Source organism: Peromyscus leucopus, chromosome 5 (genome assembly GCF_004664715.2).
Source record: "Peromyscus leucopus breed LL Stock chromosome 5, UCI_PerLeu_2.1, whole genome shotgun sequence".
NCBI classification, from domain to species: Eukaryota; Metazoa; Chordata; class Mammalia; order Rodentia; family Cricetidae; genus Peromyscus; species Peromyscus leucopus.
Genome location: NC_051067.1, coordinates 100,952,095 through 100,963,959, shown reverse-complemented (window position 1 = coordinate 100,963,959; position 11,865 = coordinate 100,952,095). Strand labels below are relative to the sequence as shown.

The window sequence follows — 11,865 nt, the reverse complement described above, 5'->3', positions numbered from 1 at the left end:
GCCACTTCCAGGATGGCTTCATTCAGGACTGCTGCAGACAGCCCATATTTCTCATTTTGCCCTAAAGATTGTGGTGTGAGAGTAAAAATCATGTGTTCACCATCACAAATGGGTCAGGCACTAGATAAGGACAGTTATTGCACTGAGACCTGTGCTATAATTCTGTGTATCAAACTTTTAAAATGCCCTGATTTTTAAAAATTTCTCATTGTTATGGTTATTAAAAACTGACTGATTTTGTTTTATCATTTATTGTCTCCGGAAGCCCTCCAGCCCTCAAAGGGGTATATCTCTGCACCCCAAACTGTAGCACTTCTTGACTGAACTTCTGTTGTTCAGGGTACCTTTCTTAAGGTCTTGATGCTGTTTGAATCTGGCTAAAGGGCACACCATTTTAGAGTAGCCCTCGCCTTACCTGCTGCATGCATATCAACTGTAAAAGTAAAGATGTCTGTACCCTGGTATCAAGTGTTTTATAGCACAGCGATTAAAACATCATTCATCTGCAGCTTCTTAGTGTGGCATTAAGTATCACATACAGGGACCATGCAGGACCATGTAACATCAACCATGTAAAGACTCCAAAAAGAGGAAAGTACTGTTAGACTGCTCAGCAGGATGAGAAACCTCACTGAGAAAGTATTTGTAAAGACTAGTCTAGGAATATGCTCATCTCATAATAGTTCTAGGAAAATAGGTAGATGTTTAAGGTCCATAGCTCTTTGTTAGTCTAGAGGATCAGACAGTTCAAAGAAATCAAGGAGACTCCAAAGAAGGAGGATACAATAGTTCTGATCAAGAAGCTGTGACTTTGGGCTCTCTTCCCAAGTTTCTTTCATTGTTTATCAGAGAAGGAAAAAGAACACACCTATGTCAGAAGGTAGAGTCCACACTTCAATAACTGCTCAGAAGACCTTGTTAAAATAAATAAATTAATTTTCCCCCCAAAAAGTATTATTCTGCTCAAAGATGGGTTTATTGTGGCTTTTCCAACATCCCACTTTGAACACAATTTCTAGGCAAAGCCACAAGCAGTCTGTAAGTTAAACTGGCATTCAGTTTGTGCTTCTTACCAGTTTGCTGGCCTATAAGCGAGGTTTTGTGCCTGACAAGTGAACAGACAAGCACAATCAGGGCAGCTTTTTCATCGTAGGTGCAACCTAAAATCACCAGACTCTCTTTAAAAACACTCTGCCCAGAGTGCTACTAGTGCTTATTTCCATTATTTTATATTTATTACAAAGTGATTCAGAGCCGCAAAGAAAGAGATTAGAGTTCTCTTTTTGCATTTCGTGTTCAGCACTGTTGACATTCAGGGATGAAATGAGACCAACTTTGCCCATTATTTCAAGGAACATCTCCTTATTTGGGGGTATGATATGTCGACTGCAGGCTGCTGTCACAAACTAAGGTACACTCTTACAGTTTTCTCTCATGTCTTAGTCACAAACATACAAATACATACACAACTCATGGCCAGATAGCTTATCAAAAACATACCGAGATAATTAACTGATGAATTGGTTGGAACAGAGGAACATAATCATGCTATCCTTATCGTTTCCTCTGCCTTTAAGTTGTGTGATTTGTACAACTGGTTTTTCAGATGTGTATAACGATCAGTCTTTTAAGCAATATTGTCTGTGGGGCACGTATGACACTGTGGAGATTTCACCTAGAATCTTCTGTGTAATTATGTACTGGAACAGTACTTTGCCTTTGATGGGCAAAGGCCATCATCTGATTGAGCAAGGCTTAATTATCCAAGGGAATGTTAGTACCATCACCTCACATTCTCCTGGAAAGTTGAGCTTCGCAGTGTGTTTGTGCGGAACTGTTCCTATCTCTGGAACCCACTTCAGATGTAACCATGGGCAGAAAATTAGCTGAACCTGGGAACTTCAAAAGGTCAGGAAAGAAATGAGTTCAAGGGATGCCATTTAGTTTCCTCTCCCATATGTTGCTGCAGACTAAATCTCCATTGCCACTTCACAAAATAACACTGGTACCAATATTGTTTCCTTTTCTATCATGTCCCAAGCTTTTATTTCTTGAGTTTTAAATGTCATGTACTAGTCCCTATCATAAACATAACTCTTCTTGCCTGTAAATATCTTTTTTTAAAAAAGTTCTCCTTGTAGGTAGAAATGTATAGATGTGATTGTCTATATCTTTTAAAGAAAATATCGTAAGAAAAATACCACACTTGTATTTATAACCTTGAAACATTTTCCTTTCCCGTCACCGTTACTAAAGATAATTTTGAATGCTGGGGATGGTTGGTCCAGGGCCAGGTACAGAGTTAGTGCCCAGTAAACATTTACTTAATGCATTAAGAAATTAACAAAGACTCTGCCCCCTACCTTTCCTAAGCATTTTCATTAAAGGGATGGAGGGTAAACAATCATGTGTAAAGTCCAATAACAGGACATAGCTATTATGATTGTTTCTCCAGAAATTTCCTAAGTCCTCCTTAGTTTATGTTGAGACACAACTTTTACCATTTTAAAAAAATGGTTTTAATCCATCTACCACATATCAGGTTTTTTCTCTATTAAAAATAACTTTAAACAGTATAGGAATATAAAATAAGATATAGTTCAGTGTGCTAAAACTGAAAATCTATCCAAAATTAGGTCTACATCACAAGATGCTATTAAGCTGTATAGCACACATAGTTATATTTCATTAGAGAAAATATTCTAATTGTTCAGTCACTGTGTGGGCAATTCAGGGTCTGCACTTTGAATACCTCTGAGGGAATGTAAAAAAGAAAGGAGGAATCTCTTTCTCATAGTCTTTGATTCTACCCTACATATTCATTCATATTCATTATTTTTCTCTCCCTCCCTCTCTATTGTCCCTCCTCCTCTCAGGTTTTTATTAAATTTATACAGAATATTCAATATATGAATGTTCACTTCAACACTATATGAATTATAGTAGTAGTGTCTGAGAAAACAATTTTATAACCCTCAATCTTAATTTAAACCTTTAAGTTACCTGGTCCTTGTATTCATGCACAAGAGAAAGATATGCCATGAGAGACTTCTTCCATGGAAATATTTATTATCATTTGAGGCCTATGAAATATGCTTAGCAAATGGAATATATTTAAATGAAACATTAAATTGAGTATCCTTGAACATTTGTCAAATAGCATTGAGTAAAAGGGTCATATATATTTGCATCCTATTAACATTTAGAATAATGCTTACCATACCTTCTTTCTAGGTAGAATAATGCATAAAGGAAGACTGTTTCATTTTTCGTGTGACATAAATGACACAAAATAAGTAGATGGGGAGAGTGATATAAATATCATAAGGAGATAATTCTTTTTTTGCATAAGAAATCAATTTTCCCAAACCTGTCATAAAATTTACAAGGAGATAATCCTTCCTTTATTCATCTATTTCTGTCAGAGCTTAACAAACAGAATTTAACTTTGTGTCCAATATTTCTATATTTAAAATTAGAAAAAAACCTACTTGTTTTGGTTAACAAAGTAAAATATACTTGTCTTTTTCATACTTTCCAATTTCATTAAAATATTGCAGCTGAGCACAGTACACTGAGTTTTGAATCCCTGTAAGCTATTCACGTATTGTTTATGCACTGTATTTGGGGTGATAACCCAATATTAGTTTTGTCAAATTATTGTTTTCCACACCTATATTTGTCTACCTATCCATCATCTGTGTCCATAGCTTGAGGAACAGTGCCAGTGGGTGGATTTTAAGCTGTAAAGTCTTTGGAACGCAGAATGACAGTGAGGCACACTTGTAAGGCTGGTTGCTACTCAGTGTAACCTAATTGGTGGAATCTTGACTTGTTACTGGGACACTTGGCTGCATTTCAGTTTTAGAATAGCATACTCTATAGTCTTGGTAATAGGGCATAGCTGACTTTAACCATTTACCCATTTCTGAAGCGATAGGTTTTCATCATTGGTAAAACTAAAATTCCTTAAATGTATTAGAAACAAGTTATCAATTACTTTTGAAACAGAATACTATCATAACCCAAAGTTTAATTAGCATGTCCTTGCCAATGTTTCCTTGCTAAGTTTCTTGCACAAACATATCACTTTAATATCATTTTAGCTTAGCGCAGACTTCCTACTTTCACCATCCATGCAAAAATTCAAGTGGGATTTCTCCTGTGGAAGAGAAGTTGCAAGCCATATTTTTAAATTAGTGGTTACAATTTGATTGAAAGTGGATAGCTTGAACATGTTATATGCTATATTTGCATTTTACTCTCTCAGCAGAAGACAAAAATGGAAAAAAGAAGGGCTCCGTGAACCTCAAAGACAGGAGAAACAAAGTGGACAAAAGAGTGAAAGTGCAGCTCTTCACATGCCTTGTAAACGCTCTGAAGCCATTGCATGGATTCTGTTACTAGTGGGTAGGCAGAGCTGTTTATAAAATGCTGCTGCTGCATCCTACTTGTACCATTTAAAGATAAGAGTGGGACAAAGTTACTCTATGACATAGACATTGAAATTTTCCCCATTTATTCTTGTACAGCAAGAGATTGAGAATACAGTAAGTTGAAAGAGTTAGACAGTCTTACTAACCACTCAAAAAATTATAACCACAATTGCTATCAATGCCAAGTAGTATACACCTTTAAAAGTGTTCCCTTTAATATTTTAAGGTAAGTAACATGAGATGGAGCATTTATTCCTATTCCACTGTATTGAGGTAAACTTGCCCTGGGCACTCAACTTATGAATGATAGAATTGATACTCAGGCAACTTTTGATTGACTCTCTCGGAGCTCCCATAGCTGTACTATCCAACCAAGTATTAAGAATAAGATATGCTCTGGTTGGCCACTGTGACTTAAAGAGCCAATAGCAGTCATTTTCCACACACTAGTTCTTTCCATAGAATATCCTGAACATTCTGCTTTAAGGCAACAAAAGAAGGAAAGATTAAGGTCATACTGGAGAAGTGCCTGTATATGTAACAGACAGGAGAGATGTAGGAAATACACTTAGCTATTGATGATTAATACAGTTATGCCTTAAGAAATTCCAATAGAATAGATTCATTCTTAATAGCCTAACTAAGCATGATTCTGAGAAATCACTAGAAGTGCAAATCTGACTCTGTACCATTTGAGAAATAGCTTCATTTTGACTTTATTATCTTTGTCACGGTCTTCATTCAGAAATAGATATACAACAAGCAGAAAACTCTTATGTGAATAATATGTTTCATTCCTTTCTGCAAAAGGGGAAAGCATTTACTTACTTATGTATATGAAGGTAACCAGAAATTACAGAACTTAACGAAGATAAAAGCTTCAGGGATAAAAGAATAGTCTGTCAGTTATAGTAAAACATGAAATTGGCAAATGCTTTTCTAGATAGTAAGAAAAGCAAACAATATGATATGATGTAAACATAACAATGTCAGTTATGATATGATGCCGAAGTCTTTGGAGCAGAAAGATTGTGGCTGATCACAGGGAATAACAAACACATTGGCAAATATATTTATTTGTGTACAGGAAGAATTATTGAATCTTTTTCTACCCAAGTAATTTGGTTAGGAGTTCTGAATACTTTGGGGAAGTGAATTTCTTCCATTATTTAAATTGAAAACACACAATCCAAAAATTGTTCAGCCATATTCAGCTTTAGTCACCCAGAGCTGGCTGAATTGTGCTGGACCACACATTGAATCATGTCCCCGTGATCCTGAAATATCACTTTGCATTCAGTGTTCATTTACCTGTTTTGAAGCAAGCTGCTAATGGCTCTAAATTCAAGGTCAGAAACATTTTTAATAGAAACTCTTCGGTCCTGTATGTCACTTTTGCTTCCGTAAAATATTGTGACCACTGAGCCCAATGGATAATAAAAGCATAATTTCCTGTCAGCCACAATAGTCTGCTGAATTGAATCCTTAAGTGACTGATTTTATTGTAAATGTCACCATTGGTGAATGGCTCCATATTTGGGACTTTAATTTATAATGTTTACAAAATCAGTGATGTAATGATTTTAATAATGCTAATATATCTGAGAATTGAGGCCATTTGTCTTAAAAATGTTGAGACCCTCAGACTTACATCTGGCTATAATTAGAGCTACTTTTAAACCCTGAATATGAATTAAAGTCAGAATGCTGGACTTTTGTCTATAAGAAGATATCTCCTTCTGGGGAAATTTTAAAAACTTTTTAACCTGTAAAAAATCCAGGTAGACTAAAATATCTTCATAGTGCTATTTGGGATTGAGGCAGCAGCATTATAATGAATTGGTTTGCTGAGCTGTTATACACACTGTGGCTGGAAAATGTAAAAGCAAATTGATTTTTAACTCAATCTTTGTAACCTTACTTTTTTTTTCTAAGAAGTTTGTCTATTTAGCTATGATTTACAATACTTATTAATTCTGATAACAGTGACCTAACATTTTGTTGCATCCCAGGAATACCTATAAAGCTGTTCTCTGATCTAAGGACAATAGCAGTTCATCTCATGGCAGAGGTGCAAGCAGATAGAGATTATAGATCTGAATTTTTACAATCACATTTCCTTCCTAGTGGATGCTCATTATTACCTCATTGCATGGATGTGTGTGTGGGTACAACAGTTAGCTTCCCAGTTACTCCAGTGTCATATAAAATAAGTGTGAGTATAGAATGCAGGAAGACTATTCAGACTATCATAAACAAAATAGTTCATCTTTCCTAGCTCTATTTCCCAAAGTCAGGTGTAGGTATGTATTACCGTAAGTGAGAGAGATGGTAACCAAATATGTGAATGTTATTAAATGACCCAGAAGTAGCGGAAGTGACTGTTTTCAAGTCACTGCATTCTTCAGCTAATTCTAAGAACTATGAGCAAGGTTGCTCTTTGTTTCAAATATCATACTTCTCTATGTGGGGTCCTCATACAGCAGCATCCACATTGCAGAGGAGATTGTTGGAAATGCATAGCCTCGGGACTCATCTGAGCTCACCAAGATTAGAAGCTGTAGAAGTCTAGATAACTCTTAGGCCTGTTAAAGTTAGAGACGGTCCCAAGAGGGGGATTCTTTGCTGGGCTTAATGGAGCTGGTGGTTACATTTTCAGTTATTGTGAGAGTTGCTTAGTGACGGCATTGGAAGCTTTGAAATTGGTCAGAATATGATGGCAATCAGAAAATAGTAGAAGAAGTTCGGGACTTACTTTTCTTTCTTTCTTCCTTCCTTCCTTTCTTCCTTCCTTCCTTCCTGCCTTCCTTCCTTCCTTCCTTTCTTTCTTTTCTTTTTTCTTTTCTTTTTTTTTTTTTTTTTTTTTAAGCAAGAGAAGGCATTACTTAAAATGTTCCAGCTTACCTCTCACTATTTCAGGTCTTTCATTTCAATAAGTAGAGAGATGCCTAGTTTTAGTGAAAAGAAAGCATTTCAAAATGAGAATCTCTGTTCCTTTTGCTTATCTCTACATTGGAAATGAAAATTGCAAATTAATAATGATACTTACATCAGAGTGTTATTTCAAAGTGTAGATATGTTGTGTATGTGTATGTGTTTGTGTGTAGTCTCTATATTTAATATTGTCCATTTTTTCTAAATTTTGACCAATAATATAATTTATCAGTTTTGTCTTTTTCTGGAAAAAATGGTAATAAGTGGAATTTTTGTTTTTGTTCCTTTGTTGCTGTTGTTGTACTTGGGTTCTTTTTTGTTTTGTTTTGTTTTGGTAATAAAGATGTGAGCCACCACCTCCTGGTTGTAATATTAGGTTTTATATTTATGTATGTATGTAAGTATGTATGTATGTATATTGTATGTATGTATGTATCTATTTATCTACCTACTTATCCATCCACCCATCTTTTTTTTTTTTTTATTTTGGTTTTTTGAGACAGGATTTCTCTGTGTAGTTTTGGTGCCTGTCCTGGATCTTGCTCTGTAGAGCAGGCTGGCCTCGAACTCACAGAGGTCCACATGGCTCTGCCTCCTGAGTGCTGGTATAAAAAGGCATGCACTACTGCTGTCTGGGCCCCACCCATCTATTTTTTAAGACAGGGTCTTACTATGTAGCCTTGTCTGAACGCTCTATGCAATGCATATCGGGCTGGGATCTGTCTGCCTGTTTCCTGAGTGTTGGGATTAAAGACATGTGCCACCACATTCAGGTTGAATTTCTATTTTAAATGAATAAAAAGCTAGTCAATTTCATTAAAATACACTAATATAAGTAATTCAAAAATTTGGGGAAAAAAAGAACAACTAGACTATACCTGAATGTTTAAGTCCCTAGACATTCTATGCAGTGTTGAGAGAATAAATGACGTGGATGAAAGGTGTCCACTGAATGGATTTATTTTCTCCAGAGTTCTGCCAGCAATTCATGGGCATCAGACAAATTATATTTCCCTTCCTTTTGAAAATTGAGAAGTTGCACCTTCTTCCTACTAGATGTCATACATATTTATTGCACAAGCCCCTTGCACAAATCAAACACAACCTCTCCACAGAGCCTATAGGGCAGGTGGTAAACTACTTGAAGGATGCTGTAGAGACTATGACCATTATAAATTTGTTGAGTAACACCTATTGACAAGCTGATACTGTAATTAGTAATCTGAAATGACTTTAGATGCTGAATTATTCAGAAGTCCTTGGATAGCTTTGGTTGTCTTGTTTACATTGTTTAACTCAAATGCCCTTTACAATGACCTCCTCTTTAACACTTATTAATAAATAGCATAGATAACACCTCTTCCAGGAAGCTTGTTTCTCTTTCCCTTCCTCCCTCCCTCCTTCCTCCCCTCCCTCCCTCCATTCCTTCTTTTCTTTCTTTTGTGTTTTTTTGTTTGTTAATTTCCACACAGGTTTTTTTTTTTCATCTAACAGTCCTGATTGTCCTTGAACTTGCTTTGTACACCAGGCTGGCCTCGAACTCAGAGATCAGCTTGCCTCTGCCTTCTGAATGCTGGGATCAATGACCTGTGCCTCCATATTTGGCTCCAGAAAGCTTTCTTTAACATTATCAAGTAGAGTGTTATGCTATGTGTTTATACCTCTAGCCCTCCAAAGATTCTACTTCTCCAAAAGTAGTAACTGTACAAATTGTGCATTTCCTCATTTTTGCCAGCTGCACTTTTTGCTTCATGAAGGTAGAATCTCTGACCTACTTGCTGTTCTATCTCCTCTGTCTGACAAATAGTATATGTGCATCAAAAATTTATCTGAAAGGAGGAGCCATTTTAAGAAAGAGAAATTTAGAATTATGCAACCCAGGTTCAAATAATGCTGCTGCCTTTACTGAAGGGTTTTCCTTAACCAAGATGTTTAATGATTCCCCCCTTTCTCAGTACAAGCTGCAGAGTTTTACATTTTTATGATAATGAATAAAATTTTGACTGTAAAGCTTTCTGCTATTATATATTTGTTCTAATTAATGAAGCTATGGCAATATTTAAAATGTGTAGGGGTCTGTGATGGCTTTTTATCTGAGTTTGTCAGTCTCAGGCAAAGGTCTCTGACAGGTCACATTCCATTCTGAGTGTCATTGAGCAGTTTCTGGGCAGGAACTATCTGGTGTGGATTTAAATCAGGATTAACTTTCTTATTTTAACATCATCCACACAATGCTTTGCAGATCGTGCAGTCTGACTGAAGAGACCAGAGTGTGTAAGCTTATCCTAACTGCTTTGGTTCACAGAACAAACCTGCTGGGTCCAAACTGTTGTCACCATTGTTCTTCTGGCTCTTGTGATTCATTAATAAACAGGTGCAGAGACAGTAAGTGTGAGGTCTAGAGTTCAAACTCCAAACAAGTCAACACTCAAAATTGTTCTCACAGCCCGCTTCTGTACCTGTGGATCTCACACCACAGGAGAGCATCATATATGGCTTTTGATCATTCAGGTCCAGCTTGCAATGGAGCAGACTATGTTTAGAGAAGAAAATGTTTCTTTCCCTTGAGAAGAGTTTAGATTGAGGTGCCATGAGTAGAAACTTAGCCCATCCATCCCTCCTCAACAGCCCCTCCATCTCTCTCCTTTCTAGGCCTTCCCAGGCATCCTCAATCCTTTCTGCACTCCCCAGCATCACCTCTATCCTTCCTTTTCTTCATATCACCTCCATCCTTCCCTCATCAGCATCATCTCCACCCACCTTCCATTCTACATTCACCAGCATCACCTTCATCCTCACCAGTGTCACTTTTAATCTTCCTTGACATTTTGAGAATCACTTCCATTCTCCTTCCCTCAGGTCTACATCCTGCTTCTGTTCTGTTCTCCCCAACCCAACATTAGCTTCGGTTCCCCAACCATCCTGTCCTTAGCAACATGACATCCATCCTCATCATTCTCACCTTTATCTTTCCTCCATCCCACCCTGGTCAGCATCATCTTTGTCCTAAGACTATCATATCACCTTAGAGAGTCTTTCTTTGCTGCCACTATTTCTCATCTACCCATACTGAAGAATTCATGAAGTTTCCATCTTTAATTGTTTGTCTTTCCTACCACTACCCCTAGGGTGTGACTCAAGTAACTACTTCTCTTACAAAATTAAGAATACTTCCCATGTTTTGGCTGCTCTTTTTATGTGTTAGTTCTGAGCCATAAACAGGACAGCTCTGTAAATTAGGCATCATTGTGTTTTTGTTTTACAGATAAGAAGTCTGAAGTTCAGGCAAGCTCAGTATTCTACCCATCAGACAGTGGTAATAAATGGGGTAATCTAGAATTGAAGCCTAGATCTATCGGTTTGTATTGTCTATCTATCTAGATCTATCTAGAACGTATTGTCCACTGTACCCTAACACTATTTCAGCATAACTCCCCACTACATATCTAAGAGGGAGCATGGCATGTTCTGCACTTCTTGCAAGTGCCTTGTAAATGAAGACAGACAGCTGACATAATAGAGTTTAGAACTCTTTAATGGTGTCCTTTTGGATTTAAATGACCATTTCTGAAGTCTCAATGCCCTGAGATAGAATAATATCTTAACTTGGGGAAGACTCTTTCTCCCTAATGGTACAGCAATTTTAAGCACAGGAGAGGTTGTTTTTGGAGTGTCTCCTCTGGATTGATCTTATATTGACATTTCTGTATCACCTAAATAGCTGCTACTAGCATTGGTGCCCTGTGCATTCATCAGGGTTGAATCCTTTTCATGTGTAAATCCCAGTGTTGGGTTGAGCCCATGCAAAGGGTGACAAGGAAGACCATGCCATAGGCCAACTAGTTAACTCAGAAACCATGCTGTTTGCTACAGAATGTCTGCACCTTTCAGCTGGCTCCAATAAGGCCACTCGCCAGCCCAACCAATGTTAATAATGTCCTTGCTTTCTCATTCTGAGTCAGAATGGAACCAGGGACCTAGAGGTGAAAGGTTCTGTATCCTATTATGAATTCCCTGGGCCAAACTGTACCGGATAGTGTCCCCAGGAATTATTTTTCCACTTAATCTAATTCAGTCAGGCTTTTCTCAGGGATCTGCAGTGAACATCATTTCTTTAAAAATAATTTTTTTGAGTGGGAAGAAACACATTTTGTTATGCTGAAAGTAAGCAAAAAATGTATTTGACACCTCAGGTAATAAGGATTTTTTTTTCCTTATCCTCTCCCTCTCTGAATCCCTTCTATCGAAAATTGTAATTTTACCATACTTCATTCCCAAAGGGGCTTTTCATCATTGGAATCTCCCATTCAATGGTACATTTAGCTTGGGAGCTGTGACACTGCGGCTCTCATAGCGTCCATGCTGGACATTAGAGAATTCCTTCTGGAAGAACTCTAATCTTACTCCTTCGTTATTGGCAGCTTGCATTCCTTGAGACATTCCTAACTGGAATTGCTAGTCATGGCTATGAAAACTGGGAAGAATCCCTTCCTAT

The 11,865-nt window shown here is 37.2% G+C and overlaps 1 protein-coding gene across 3 annotated transcripts in view; it reads left to right on the top strand.

The window, feature by feature from the left end:
- The window catches only part of Cdh8 (cadherin 8), a 368,270-nt gene that overhangs the window by 2,665 nt on the left and 353,740 nt on the right, over positions 1-11,865 (top strand). The window lies entirely within an intron of this gene.